The following is a 15,808-nucleotide window of genomic DNA, read 5'->3' on the forward strand; positions in this document are numbered from 1 at the left end:
CTTCTCTACTCTAGATGCCCTTGTTCTTTTCATTTCACTCTGTGTGTTAAACCCTGTCCCTGGCTGACCTCTAAAATCTGCTATATACGTTCCTGTACCCAATCTGCTAAAAATTTTTGACTCAAATCCTATACTCATGCTCACCACCTGCATTCCAAATTCCTACTGACCTCCTTCCAGTCTACTCTTTCACTTGCCAAACAAGACTACTACACACATTTGACTAACTCTTTTTGCTCCAACCCTCACCATCTCCTTGCCACTCTGCTTAATTTCTCTTCTCCTTCTCCCTGTTTCTTACTTAAAAAACAAAAAACACAAAAAAATAAACCCTTCTCTTTCCTCTGTTAAATCTTATTTCCTCTTCCTTTTCATAGGAATAAGGGTAAGACTTATATTAACTCTAATTAAATCCTGGTGCCTATGGCACAGGGTGACTAAAGTAGGGAAAATCCTGTTATAAATCCTGTGTTTTAGGGTAGCCACTGATTTGGTATAGAGCCTGCATTACTGTTTAAAATCCTGTGTTTTACAGTGGTATAGAGCCTGCATTTTTGTTTAAAATCCTTTGTTTTAGGGTGGTATAGAACCTGCATTTCTGTTTAAAATCCTATGTTTTGGTGTAGCCACTGATCTGGTATAGAGCTTGCATTTCTGTTTAAAATCCTGTGTTTTAGGGTGATATAGAGCCTGCATTTCTGTTTAAAATCCTGTGTTTTGGGGTGGTATAGAGCCTGCATTATTGTTTAAAATCCTGTGTTTTAGAATAGCCACTGATTTGGTATAGAGCCTGCATTTTTGTTTAAAACCCTGTGTTTTAGGGTAGCCACTGATTTGGTATAGAGCCTGCATTTTTGTTTAAAACCCTGTGTTTTAGGGTAGCCACTGATTTGGTATAGAGCCTGCATTTTTGTTTAAAACCCTGTGTTTTAGGGTAGCCACTGATTTGGTATAGAGCCTGCATTTTTGTTTAAAATCCTGTGTTTTAGGGTAGCCACTGATCTGGTATAGAGCCTGTATTTCTGACTTAGTAGTTTTCAGCCATTGTTTTCTGCTGATTAGGTGTAGAAGGGAGGGGTTCTGATTTATTACTAAGGTTAACTGCATTATCTTTGGGACAGTGTTGTGAACAAGGCTGCCCTGTGAACTTCTAAAAGCTAAGTTGCTCAGCATTTCATATTCTGCTCTTTTCACTGTTTTTCAGCATTATATCTGCTTAATTTCTCTTCTCCTCCCTGTTTCTTACTTAAAAAAACAAGAAAACACAAAAAAATAAACCCTTCTATTTCCTCTGTTAAATCTTATTTCCTCTTTCCCTTCATAGGAATAAGGGTAAGACTTATAGTCCCACCCACCCCAGGGACCACTTTTCATATATAGAGACCCAAATAATCAGGACTACTATAATCAAGTCACTTCACAACCAATCAAGATGACCTTTATTCTATGCAATCATTGTGGTGCTTTAATTCCAAGACATACTATTTGGAGGCTTAAGGCTTGCCCCATCTGTCTTCAACTTGCTAGTTTTAAGGAGGAGCTCTGCAAACTTAAACAGGAATTGAATACAATTAAAGCAGCTTCCATCGCTCCACAAAATCATACCAACTTACCACCTCTACCTCAAAGAATAAAACAGCCCAGGAATAAATGGGTCACAGTAGGCTCAGAAAGACTGCGACATGTAACACAGAAACATCCACTTCACTAATATTACCTCTACAGAATTACTTTGTTCCACTAGTGCACTGCGATACTCAAGAAAACAGAAGGGAGGTGGGACTGGAACCAATGAAGGTAACTCAAGAGAACAAGCGCACCCTAAGCACAAATAAAAAAGCCAAAAACAGAAAACTATTACTATTGGGGGATTCCATCATCAGAGGCATTAACCTTGGAACACAAGGCGAGGAGACCAAAATAGTGAAATGTCTTCCAGGATCCTCAGCTACCAGGAGTTCCAGGCAAATACAGACTATAATTAAGGTAGAAACTAAGGATTTTAACACTGATGTTGTTATCCATCTGGGAACAAATGACCTGCCCAACAACTCCACACTTGCAGCACAGAAAGCTTTTCGAGAGTTTGGTGAGGGCTTGAAACCTTTTGTAAAGACTTTAGCTTTTTCTGAAATACTGCCTGCATATGGAAAGGGAGAGCAAAGAGTGAAAAACACAGAGGACTTTAATAGATGGCTCAAAGCTTGTTGTCATCAAGAAGGCTTCAGGTACATAGGAGGATGGGGAAATACATGGAAGGACAAGAAGCTATATTGCACTGATGGGCTACATATTACTACAGCAGGAAAAAGAAACCTTGCAGAGAAATTTAGACAATATGTTTCAAGGCATTTAAACTAGAAGGGGGAGGGGGGGTGTATGTATGAAGGACAATTATAGAGACCATCCCCGGCAAAAGAAAAGATGTGATAGTAGTAAAGATTGCAACATAAACAATATTAGCAACTCATTTCTTAGTATTGCAACGGAAAGTGAAACGAAACAAAAATCTATAAGAAAAAAGAGATTACCACTGAAAAATAGCTGGAAAGCGATGACCACAAATGCTCGCAGTCTAAGTAACAAAGTTCATTATCTGCAAGCCCTGATGTTAGAGGCAGATCTAGATATTGTTGCTATCACAGAGACATGGTTCAGTGAATCACATGGATGGGATGCAAACATACCGGGATATAATCTTTTTAGGAAGGACAGAGATGGTCAAAAAGGTGGAGGAGAAGCTCTCTATGTAAAGATCAATATCCAAGTGACCGAAATGCAAGGGACCTGGGGAGAGGAAGAAGTGATATGGATCGCTCTGAAAAGAGAAGATGGAACTTCTATCTATGTGTGGATGTAGTCTACAGACCTCCGACTCAATCACAGCAAATTGATAAGGATCTGATTGTGGATATCCAAAAGTTTAGAAGGAAAGAGAAGATTCTGCTGTTGGGAGATTTCAACCTGCCGGATGTGGACTAGAATGTTCCGTCTGCAGAATCGGAAAGAAGTAGGAAGATTGTGGATGCCTTTCAAGAGGCTCTGCTCAGACAAATGGTGATGGAACCCACGAGGGAAAAAGCAATATTGGATCTGGTCCTCACAAATGGAGAAAGTATCTCTAATGTTCGAGTGGGTGCTCACCTGGGAAGTAGTGATCATCAAACGGTTTGGTTTGATATAACTGCTAAAGTGGAGAGCAGCCGCACGATACTTAAAGTCCTAGATTTCAAACGTACGGACTTTAATGCAATGGGAGAGTACCTGAAGAAAGAGCTGTTAGGATGGGAGGACATAAGAGATGTGGAAAGACAGTGGTCTAAGCTGAAAGGAGCGATAAAAATGGCTACGGACCTTTATGTGAAGAAAATCAATAAAAACAAGAGAAATAGGAAGCCGATATGGTTCTCCAAACTAGAGGCTGAGAAAATAAAGGTGAAAGAGTTGGCATTCGTTAAATATAAAAAACCCAAGAAGAGGAGTACAGAAAGGACTACAGGGTGAAACTGAAAAAAGCCAAGAGAGATATACGTCTGGCGAAAGCACAGGCGGAAGAACAAATGGTTAAAAATGTAAAAAAGGGAGACAAAATTTTCAGATATATTAGTGAAAGGAGGAAGATGAAAAATGGAATTGCTAAACTAAAAGATGCTGTTCAACAAATCTCTGGAGATGGGAGTGGTTCCTGGGGATTGGAGGAGAGCGGATGTGGTCCCTATTCACAAAAGTGGTCACAGGGATGAAGCAGGAAACTACAGGCCGGTGAGCCTCACTTCAGTTGTTGGAAAAATAATGGAATAATGGAAGTGTTGCTGAAAGAAAGGATAGTGTACTTCCTTGAATCTAATGGGTTACAGGATCCGAGGCAACATGGCTTTACAAAAGGTAAATCATGCCAAACGAACCTGATTTAATTTTTTGAATGGGTGACCAGAGAGCTGGATCGAGGATATATGCTAGATGTAATTTACTTAGATTTCAGCAAAGCCTTTGATACAGTTCCTCATAGGAGGCTGTTGAGCAAACTTGAAGGGCTGAAGTTAGGACCCAAAGTGGTGAACTGGGTTAGAAACTGGCTGTCGGACAGACGCCAGAGGGTGGTGGTTAATGGAAGTCGCTCGGAGGAAGGAAAGGTGAGTAGTGGAGTCCCTTAGGGTTCGGTGCTGGGGCCGATCCTGTTCAATATGCTTGTGAGTGACATTGCTGAAGGGTTAGAAGGAAAAGTGTGCCTTTTTGCAGATGATACCAAAATTTGTAACAGAGTAGACACCAAAGAGGGAGTGGGAAATATGAAAAAGGATCTGCAAAAGTTAGAGGAATGGTCTAATGCCTGGCAACTAAAATTCAATGCAAAGAAATGCAGAGTAATGCATTTGGGGATTAATAATCGGAAGGAACCATATATGCTGGGAGGTGAGAAGCTGATATGCATGGACGGGGAGAGGGACCTTGGGGTGATAGTGTCCGAAGATCTAAAGGTGAAAAAACAGTGTGTCAAGGCAGTGGCTGCTGCCAGAAGGATGCTGGGCTGTATAAATAGAGGCGTAGCCAGTAGAAGGAAGAAGGTGTTGATGCCCCTGTACAAGTCATTGGTAAGGCCCCACTTGGAGTATTGTGTTCAGTTTTGGAGACCGTATCTGGCGAAGGACGTAAGAAGACTTGAAGCGTTCCAGAGGAGGGCGGCGAAAATGATAGGAGGCTTGCGCCAGAAGACGTATGAGGAGAGACTGGAAGCCCTGAATATGTATACCCTAGAGCAGTGATGGCTAACCTTTTTGAGCCCGAGTGCCCAAACTGACGCACAAAACCAAAGAATTTCCTCAAAGTGCCAGCACGTCAATTAAACCTTAATAACAAGATTTTAGTATCTAAAAACTCTTTATAAAGTTTCCTGAACTATGTAACATCATTTTTAAAGGTTGGAATCTTTGTATTGTCAGAGAATCAATTTGATTCACAATCCTTTGGTTTTCATTTCAATTTATTGGCAATTTATAATGTTTTAATGATTTCATTCATGGGCCGAATACACACATACTTTTCTCTGTCGCCACACTCTTTGACCAAAAGATTTGTAAGCCTGCAACCACGTCAAGGTAGACTCTTTCAGCAGCTCCCCTCCCTCCCCCTTACCTTTGTGGCCAAGTCAAAATGATCTACCAACAATAAAATTTTAAAAACACAAAGCAGTGAGTATCGCAGTGCACTAGCTGTATGCAGAGAAAATGTTAATTATCATTTATATTCCGCGGGTTTTCAAAGAGGTCAAGGCAGATGACTTTATGCAATGTCACCTCAGTAACAACTATACAAAAATAGACAAATATTCCCCCTCCCTTTTTACTAAACTGTGATAGCGGTTTTTAGCGCAGGGACCTGCGCTGAATGCCCCACGCAGCTCTTGAAGCTCATAGGCTCCCTGCGCTAAAAAACGCTATTGCGGTTTAGTAAAAGGGGGCCATAGTGCAAAATATAGACAGCATATATAAATTCTCAAAACGGACACATTTTGATCACTAAATTGAAAATAAAATCATTTTCCTACCTTTGGTAATTTCATCAGTCTCTGGTTGCACTTTATTCTTCTGACTGTGCATCCAATATTTCTTTCCTTTTTTCAGCCTCCTGTATGCTTTCTCTCCTCCAGACCTCATTCCCTCCCCAAACTTTTTCTTTGTTTCACCCTGCCCCCTTCTTTCTTTTTCTCTCTCTCCATACCCCCTTTCATTCTGTATGTCTGTCTTTCTCTCTCTCTCCGTGCCCCATTTTTCTTTATTTCACCCAGCCCTCTTTCTTTTTTTTTGGCTCGCTGTCCCCCCCTTTCTTTCTTTCTCCTTGCCCTCCCCTATGCCACAACCATTGGGAAAATGCTGCCACCGCCACTGGGGAATAGGCGGCCACTGCCGTTATCGGGAACAGGCCGGCGCCGAGTTCGCCCTGCTTCTCTTCCCCACGGGGCCGACCAACTCTCGCCGCTCGACGTCAATTCTAACATCGGAGAGGACGTTCTGGGCCAGCCAGGCAGCGATTGGCTGGCCCAGAACGTCCTCTCCGACATCAGAATTGACTCGGGTGGCAAGAGTTGGTCGGCCCCACAGGGAAAAGCAGGGAGAACTTGGCACCGGCCTGTTACCAATGGCGGCGGTGGCACTCAAGTGGCTAAAGAGATGCAGTTTGCCAGCCTAGGGAGAACACTGGAGGGTGGCCAGCTGTGCACCCCCTTGGGGCGTAAAACCGGGGCAGACCGCCCCCACCCCTACCTTGGTATGCCACTGTCTGTACCTCACTCCCTCCCTATGACCAAAAATTCTCCTTTCTTCTATTCCCCGTGTACACAACCATCTCTTTCCCTCCCTTCCTCTCTCCCAAGTCCTTGCCTTCTGTGTCCAAAAACACATTCCCTCCCCCACCTCAGCATCTCTTTCCCTCCCTTCCTCTCTCCCAAGTCCATGCCTTCTGTGTCCAAAAACACATTCCTTCCCCCACCTCAGCATCTATTTCCCTCCCTTCCTCTCTCCCAAGTCCATGCCTTGTGTCCAAAAACCCATTCCCTCCCCCACCTCAGCATCTCTTTCCCTCCCTTCCTCTCTCCCAAGTTCATGCTTTCTGTGTCCAAAAACCCATTCCATCCCCCACCTCAGCATCTCTTTCCCTCCCTTCCTCTCTCCCAAGTTCATGCCTTCTGTGTGCAAAAACCCATTCCCTCCCCCACCTCAGCATCTCTTTCCCTCACTTCCTCTCTCTCAAGTCCATGCCTTCTGTGTGCAAAAACCCATTCCCTCCCCCACCTCAGCATCTCTTTCCCTCCTTTCCTCTCTCCCAAGTTCATGCCTTCTGTGTGCAAAAACCCATTCCCTCCCCCACCTCAGCATCTCTTTCCCTCCTTTCCTCTCTCCCAAGTTCATGCTTTCTGTGTGCAAAAACCCATTCCCTCCTCCACCTCAGCATCTCTTTCCCTCCCTTCCTCTCTCCCAAGTCCATGCCTTCTGTGTCCAAAAACCCATTCCCTCCCCCACCTCAGCATCTCTTTCCCTCCCTTCCTCTCTCCCAAGTCCATGCCTTCTGTGTGCAAAAACCCATTCCCTCCCCCACCTCAGCATCTCTTTCCCTCCTTTCCTCTCTCCCAAGTTCATGCTTTCTGTGTCCAAAAACCCATTCCATCCCCCACCTCAGCATCTCTTTCCCTCCCTTCCTCTCTCCCAAGTTCATGCCTTCTGTGTGCAAAAACCCATTCCCTCCCCCACCTCAGCATCTCTTTCCCTCCTTTCCTCTCTCCCAAGTTCATGCCTTCTGTGTGCAAAAACCCATTCCCTCCCCCACCTCAGCATCTCTTTTCCTCCTTTCCTCTCTCCCAAGTTCATGCTTTCTGTGTGCAAAAACCCATTCCCTCCCCCACCTCAGCATCTCTTTCCCTCCTTTCCTCTCTGCCAAGTTCATGCTTTCTGTGTGTAAAAACCCATTCCCTCCCCCACCTCAGCATCTCTTTCCCTCCTTTCCTCTCTCCCAAGTTCATGCCTTCTGTGTCCTAAACGCACTCCCTCCCCCTTTTGTGTTCCCCGTTTGTCTCCCAGCCCATCTTAGCAACTTTCTCAGCAAAATGTAGCTCGAGCCGCGTAGGCTTGTCTTCTATTTCCTGCCTGTCCCACCGCGCACACATAGCCGATTGGAAATCTTCCCCGACTTCAGCGCTGACGTTGGAGGGCGGGCTTTGCTTAAGCCCTCCCTCCGACGTCAGCGCTGACGTCGGGGAAGATTTCCGATCGGCTGTGTGAGCGGCAGGGCAGTCGGAGTAGAAGACGAGCCTCGCGGCTCGAGTTATATTTAACCCCGCGGGTCCCCCATCGTCCCCGTTCAGCTCTCTCTCCTGTGCACCCCCTGGTAGTTCTGCCCTGATGGCGGCCCTGCGCGTGCCAGCTGCAAGGCCTTTGCGTGCCACAGTTGGCACGCGTGCCATAGGTTCGCCATCGCTGCCCTAGAGGAAAGGAGAGATGGGAGATATGATTCAGATGTTCAAATACTTGAAGGGTATTAACGTAGAACAAAATCTTTTCCAGAGAAAGGAAAATGGTAAAACCAGAGGACATAATTTGAGGTTGAGGAGTGGTAGATTCAAAGGCAATGTTTGGAAATTCTACTTTACGGAGAGGGTGGTGGATGCCTGGAATGGGCTCCCGAGAGAGGTGGTGGAGAGTAAAACTATGACTGAGTTCAAAGAAGCGTGGGATGAACACAGAGGATCTAGAATCAGAAAATAATATTAAATATTGAACTAAGGCCATTACTGGGCAGTCTTGCATTGTTTACCATCTGGCACTCCTTAACCTCCAAAAACGACTCCTTCCTGCTCCCCTCTTCTCCGTCAGCTGATGTTCTAGCAAAATTCTTCTATGAAAAGGTTACTTCTCTAAGATGCTCCTTCCCACCTATAGTCTCCTACAACTCCCTGGTGCCCTCCGATTCCATCCCTACACTACCTATCTTCAACCCCATCCCAGCTGACAGATCTTGGACTACTTTGAGCTCGTATCCGAATCGCAGGTCTCTAAACTCTGACTCAAACTAAAAACTTGCAACTGTACCTTGGACCCATTCCCCTCCTACCTATTTGAGAAAATTCCCACACAGGCCATCGCATCTCTCACCAAACTTATAAACTCTGCCCTTCTATCGGGCCTATTCTCTTCTGAAATGGGACACATTGCTTTGACCCCACTACTTAAAAAATCTGATGTAGACCCCTCCACTCCAACCAGCTATCGTCCAATAGCAAGATGCTAGAGTCTATCGTATCTTCCCAACTCTCATCCTACTTAGAAAGATTCTCTATTCTCCTTCCTTACCAATATGGATTCAGACCCAATTTTAGCACCGAATCCCTATTGGCCTCACTAATCTCTAAGGTTCAACAACTTCATTCTCGTAATAAGTTCACTGTTCTTCTACAATTTGACCTTTCTGCTGCTTTTGACGTTGTCCATCATGATATTTTAGTTTTCCAACTCTCCGAGATAGGCATCAGCTCCACAGTTTTAGACTGGTTCTCAAAATTCTTACGTTCCCGTTCTTACACCGTTAACATGAACGGCACCTCATCCTCCCCCTGGAAACCGACATGTGGAGTCCCGCAAGGTTCACCTCTATCTCCTATTCTTTTCAATATCTATATGTCCTCTCTGAAACTCCTCCATCTATCCCCCCTTGAAACACTTTACACTTTTTTTTTAAATTCTTTATTTGTTTTTAAACTTTCATCAAGTGTACAGAAATCATAATAAACACTATTAATTAGATCACTTGAACATCTTATCATTGTATCTTATAAATATAAATGCAACCCTCCCTCCACCCTCCCTCTAAGCCCATTATTCATTATAAGATCATAAACCCTCCCATTAAACCCTTCCCCTCTTTCATCACTAAGTGGTGTATAATTAATAGAAAAATGGCATTTAATCATGACAAAAAGACATTCTTGTCCTCCTTGAGACCGACTCAAACCTCACTAACCTCTCCGAGAACATATCCTCATGTATATCGAACCTCCAAAACTGGGCCCTCACTTTTTCAAATGAAACTAAACGAGTCCAAAACAAAACTACTTTGGCTCGGTCCAATATTAGACCATTTACCCACCTCCATTCCACTGTCTTCTGGCCCCACACTACAGCTTGAGTTCTCAAGCAAAGTTCTGGGCATCATCGTGGACTCCTCACTATCCTTCAATGACCACTTCCACTCCCTGGTAAAAAAAATGCTTCTTTAGCCTTCATATGCTGAGGAAAGTGAGATCCTGTTTCCATCAAAAACACTTTGCCGTCCTTGTACAATCCATCATCCTCTCCAGATTAGACTATTGCAACTCTATCTACTTAAGCCTAACTAAGAAAAGCTTCCTCAGACTCCAGCAGATTCAGAATGCTGCGGCTAAGCTTATTTTTTCAAAAAGTAAATTTGATCACGTCTCACCACTTCTGTCCAAGCTTTACTGGCTTCCAATAATCTCTAGGGTCCACTTCAAATGTGCCTGCCTAACTTTCAAGATCCTTCACGGCATTCTTCCTCCCGTTATTCCAGTATCTTGGAATTCCTCTAATCCTAATTCCACGAGATCCTCCCAAAAATTAAAACTATCCTTCCCTTCTATAAAACGTATATCCCATGCTGGAAAACTAGGAACATCCCTCCCCTTTAGAATCACTGAGCTCTGGAACAACCTTACATCCCCTCTCCGAAACGAGCTCCCTCCAACTCTTCCGAAAATATCTGAAAACTTGGCTTTTCTCAAAAATGTAACACCTCCCCCTCTCTGGTACCCTAAAACCCTCTATTTCTCCTTACTCTTAATCCACAACCATCCTTTGGAGTTCCATTCTATCTTAGTCCTGTAAACTGTGCTGAGCTCTACGATCGTGGAGAAGATGCGGTATACAAACCTTAGGTTTAGTTTAGTGTATGGCCATTTGGTGGGGTATGGGCTGGGGAGGACTTCAGTGGCTGGGAGGGTGTAGATGGGCTGGAGTAGGTTTTAATAGAGATTTCAGCAGTTGGAACCCAAGCACAGTACCGGGTAGAGCTTTGGATTCTTGCCCAGAAATAGCTAAGAAAAAAATTTTTAATTGAATCAGGTTGGGCAGACTGGATGGACCATTCGGGTCTTTATCTGCTGTCATCTACTATGTTACTATGTTATGTTACTCAAGTTGCCATCCCCTCCAACTCCCCCTTCACTTTTTCTCCAGACTATCACTGAGTACTTGCTTGATAAGTTTCACAAGATTAGCCTCGGGTCATTCCGTGTCAAGTCGTCTAGGGCTCCCCATCTCACCATCATGGATTTTGATGAAACTTTGTATGCTGAATCTTACATGACCCAAACAAACTCTGGTAAAGTTTAAGATCCACCTGTGGAATATAGCTCTTTGTTAACATATGACAACCAATGTCCTGCAAACTTTCTCGAGCTGAGGCACACTAAAGGTCATGGCCGCAGTTCAAGGCACCTGGAAGTGCGCAAAGGCCCTTCAGAGAGAGTCTTTCTTGCTCATTTGTGCGGTTTCATGTTCTGACACGGTATTACCAGTTCTCGGCTCTGACTTTTGGGATGGTGACAGCACCCCGGACCTTCACCAAGATGATGATCATGTTGGCTTACGTGCGAAAGATGGGTCTCCAGGTTCACCCTTACTTAGACGACTGGCTGATCAGAATTTCTTCGTTGATTGAGGGACGGCGCATGGTGGAGCAGGTGCTCCAGGTGCTGGAAGACCTGGGCAGAATTGTCAATTTCAGAAAGAGCAATCTGACATTCGTGCAGTCACTGGAATATGTGGGAATTCTCTTCGACACGGCTGCATGTCTATCTTCCAGAAACTCGCAGGTGGAAATGATGTGCCTAGATTTCTTTCCTTTTGAAGCTACTGGCTCTTTCGGCATGGGACTATCTTTAGGTTCTGATATCACCGATTGCTATGTTGGAGGTTGTTCCTTGGGCGAAGGCGCAAATGAGTCCTCTTCAGCATGCTTTGCTCTCCCGCTGGGCTCCACACAGGGATGCCTTACAGGCCTGTCTTCCTTGGACTCTGGAAGCTTGAGCATGCATGGACTGGTAGCTTCTCCTGCAATCACTCCGCTGGGTCGTACTGCTACACATTGCCTCTTAGATCATGGTGATGACAGATTCCAGCCTTCGGGGCTGGGGAGCCCATTGCAATCATTGTAACCTGCCTTGAGTAAGGGCAGAATATAAATAAACCATTGTCCTGTTCAGGGGTGTTAGATGCCCTCTCATCTAACATGGTCAATTAAGAAAAGCGGATTGCTGCTTCAGTCTTCCCATTTGGTGCAAGGGGTGAGTTTGGATCAGCCTCAGTGGATGGTGCTTCTCACAGACACCAGTCCTTCTTGGTTGGGGAGCTCAGTGCTCAGTTGCTTTGCTCAAGGCAGCTGGTCTCAGGAGGAGAAGTCTTGGTCGATCAATGTCTGGCGTTGTTAGCGTTCCAGTCCTTCTTGATGGGCAAGTGTATTCGGGTTCTCTTGGACAGTGCCATGGTGGTAGCCTATGTCAATCATCAGGGGGTAACCAGAAGTTGTCTAGTGGTGCAAGAAGCAGCTCTGCTCATGGTCCTGGCAGAGTTGCATCTTCTGGACCTCTCGGCTTCTCACATTGCAGGCGTAGAGAATGTTACATAGTAACATAGTAGATGACGGCAGATAAAGACCCGAATGGTCTATCTAGTCTGCCCAACCTGATTCAATCTAAAAATTTGTTGGTTTTATTTTTTTTCTTCTTCTTAGCTATGTCTGGGCAAGAATTCAAAGCTCTGCCCGGTACTGTTCATAGGTTCCAACTACTGAAGTCTCTGTCAAAGCTCACTCCAGTCCAGGCGGATTTCTTCATTCATCATGTGCTAGATCTCGGAGAGTGGTGTCTTTAAGTGCTGTGGTCTTCGAGTTAGTAGTGCAGACTTGGGGCCAGCTTCTCATGGACCTAATGGCCACGAGTGTCAATGCCAAAACGCCCCACTTCTTCAGTCATTGCAGGGATGTTCAGGCCTAGGGGCTGGATGCTCTAGTTCAGCCATGGCTGATGGCGGGCCTTCTGTACTTTTTCCCTCCATGGCCGTTATCGTCAGAGTTCTTCACATTGCTCGGCATCCTGGCTGTGTGATCCTGGTGGCCCCAGACTGGCCCAAGCGTCCGTGGTACGCAGATCTGGTTCGTCATCTGGTGGCAGACCCCTGCTTCTGTCTCTCTCGCCCAATCTTCTATTCGATCGGGTCCCTTTTGTCTTACGGCTTGGCTTTTGAACGGGAATGCCCAGGTAAGAAGGGTTATTCTGATAAAGTGGTCTCTATTCTTTTGGGGTCCCAGAGACTTTCCAATTCTTGGGCTTATGTACGCGTTTGTTGTATTTTTGAGGAGTGGTATGCTGCACGTGGAGTGGCTTCTTTTCATGCTTCTCTGCTTAACATCTTGGAGTTCTTGCAGGATGGCCTGGACAAGGGCCTGGCTTGGTTTTCTCTTTGGGTTCTGCTTGCGGCCTTGTCTGCCTTTTGTGGGCTGTTACGGGGTCAGCATTTAACGTCTATTCCGGAGGTGGTTCGTTTTTTGCAGGTGGCCAAATTGCTCAGGCCTCCCATACAGCCGGCTGTTCCCTCTTGGGATCTTAATCTGGTCCTGTCTGTGCTGATTCATCCTCCCTTTGAGCCTTTGGGTGACTGCTCGTTGAAAGACCTTACTCTTAAAAGCGGTCTTTTTGGTGGCTATTACTTCTGAGACATGTTTCTGAGCTGCAGGCTTTCCCTTGTAGGCCTCCTTTCCTGGAATTTTTGAAGAAGCGGGTTGTTTTGCGGCCTGTTCCTTCTTTTCTGCTGAAGGTGGTTTTGCCTTTTCATGTCAATCAATCTGTAGTCCTTCTGGTCTTGGGTAGTCGGGAGGGCTATTCGGAGAAGTGGCAGTTGCGCAAGTTAGATGTCTGTCGGGTCCTTCGCTCTTATGTTCAGCGGACCCAGGCATTATGGAAGTCGGATCATCTCTTTGTCCTTGCGGGTTTTCGTAAGGGGGATGGCGCTTCCAAAGCTGCCATTGCACGCTGGATTAAGGAGAGTATTGCTTCCGCATATCTTCTTCAGAAGAAACCTGTTCTGGAATTCCTCAAGGCTCATTCCACTTGGGATCAGGCAGCTTCTTGGGCTGAGTCTTCGCTTGTGCCTCCAGTGGATTTGTGTAAAGCTGCAGTTTGGTCTTCTCTGCATTCCTTTGTGCAACACTATCATGTGGAGGTTCAGGCGTGTCAGAACGCGGTATTCGGTGAGCGTGTTTTGGTGTCGGCCCTTCGGGGGGTCCCACCCATGAAGGGTACTGCTTTGATATGTCCCATCAGTGAAAGTCTGGCAAGGTTGATAAAGGAGAAATTAGATCCTTACCGCTAATTTTCTTTCTTTTAAACCTTCCAGACCGGTACAGCACACCTCCCTTTCTGTCTACCTGCAGTGCTTTGTGGTGGTGTTTGTGGGAAGATTTTGCTTTTTCTTTAGGTTATAGTATTTTTCTAGGGCTGGGGAGATCAAAGAACAGCGGCTATGGCTTAGCTGGTGAGTTGTGGGGACATTGTCACTGCAAGATTTTTGTTCTATGCGTTTTCCAACAGCGTTTCTATATGTTTGTTTGTTTTTTAATCTCATTTCGGAATGTTATTATCCCAGGACAAGCAGGCAGCATATTCTCAACATATGAGTGATGTCATCCACTGAACCCCGATGCGGACAGCCTCGCAAGCAGACTTGCTTGAAGAATTTTTAGAAAGTTCATGACTGCTGCACTGCTCATGCGCAAGTGTCTTCCCGCCCGAAGTAGGGCGCGCATCTCATTTCTAAGTTTTCCGTGGAGCTGAGAAACCCTTGTTTCAAGGCTCTGCACAAGAGTTAGTTCTACTCGTGCCTTCTCTCACTGCGGCTCGTGTTTTTTCTTTACAGGGTCGCTATGTTTATTTGTGCGTTTGATTAAAAAAAATTTTTTTTAAAGTTTTTTATTTGTTTTTTTAATCGTGTCACGGCAGGGCTTACTTCGCGGCTTCAGTCTGCGGGCTTCGATTTCACCTCGGCCATGTTCCATTCCATGTCCCGGCCGGTCACAGGGTTCAAGAAGTGTAGCCGATGTTAACGCGCGATCTCTTTTACTGACCCACACAAGTGGTGTGTACAGTGTTTAGGTCCTGATCATCGACCGGAGTCATGCACCCACTGTGCTACATTTCAAAATCGAGCCCATAAACATCATCGAGTTCCGATTGAAAAAAATTTGGGGCAATGGATCGGCCTTTACCTAAGGCCTTGACCCCAATTCCGGGCCTGACCTCGACTCCAGCAAAGTCATCTATGGAGCCAAAACCTTCGACCTTGACCATGATCAAACTTTCCTCGATAGGGGAAGTCTTCGTCTTCTGGGAAATTGGCTAAATCTTCCCCTGAGGCGCTGTTATCCTTGGTGTCTCCATCAGGTAAGATAGCTAAGCCAGCCCCTAAGGACATGCCACTCCTTAGAACCAGTGAGTCCGAGGTTATCCAGGAAACGTGTCTCAAAATTGAGGCAACACAATTCCTTAAGGTCATCTTCCTTGGAGTCCATAGCCACACCAATAGTACCATATCCAGTGGTCTCGGTGCCGGCTTTGCAGAGTATGTTGGAAGTTATTCTGCATCAGGAGTTTGATAACATGCTTGCCAAATTAACTCTTGCCTCAACCCTGCTTCCTGCAGGCCAGCTTGAGCACTCGGCAGTAATACAAGGAGTCGAATCCTTGAGAGTGCCTCCAGCAAAAGTAACACACTCTATATAGTAACATAGTAGATGATGGCAGATAAAGACTCAAATGGTCCATCCAGTCCGCCCAACCTGATTCAATTTAAATTTTTTTTTCTTCTTAGCTATTTCTGGGCAAGAATCCAAAGCTTTACCCGGTACTGTGATTGGGTTCCAACTGCCGAAATCTCTGTTAAGACTTACTTCAGCCCATCTATACCCTCCCAGCCATTGAAGCCCTCCCCAGCCCATCCTCCACCAAACGGCCAGACACAGACACAGACCGTGCAAGTCTGCCCAGTACTGGCCTAGTTCAAGGAGTCGAGTCTTTAAGAGTCCCTCAAGATCAATCTACACCCTCTATGCAAGGAGTTGTCTTTGCGAGTGCCTCGAGATACATCTGCACAAGGAGCTGAGTCCTTATCAGTGTCTCGACTTCGATCTCCAACTTCCAGCCTTATCTCCACAAATAAGGCATTGCCTTCTTCAAGGCACAGGGTGTGGACTC

General features: G+C 45.4%; 1 protein-coding gene across 1 annotated transcript in view; it reads left to right on the top strand.

Moving 5' to 3' along the window:
- The window catches only part of RAD21 (RAD21 cohesin complex component), a 241,038-nt gene that overhangs the window by 178,948 nt on the left and 46,282 nt on the right, over window positions 1-15,808 (top strand). The window lies entirely within an intron of this gene.

The sequence above is a fragment of the Geotrypetes seraphini genome, chromosome 2, assembly GCF_902459505.1.
Source record: "Geotrypetes seraphini chromosome 2, aGeoSer1.1, whole genome shotgun sequence".
NCBI classification, from domain to species: domain Eukaryota; kingdom Metazoa; phylum Chordata; class Amphibia; order Gymnophiona; family Dermophiidae; genus Geotrypetes; species Geotrypetes seraphini.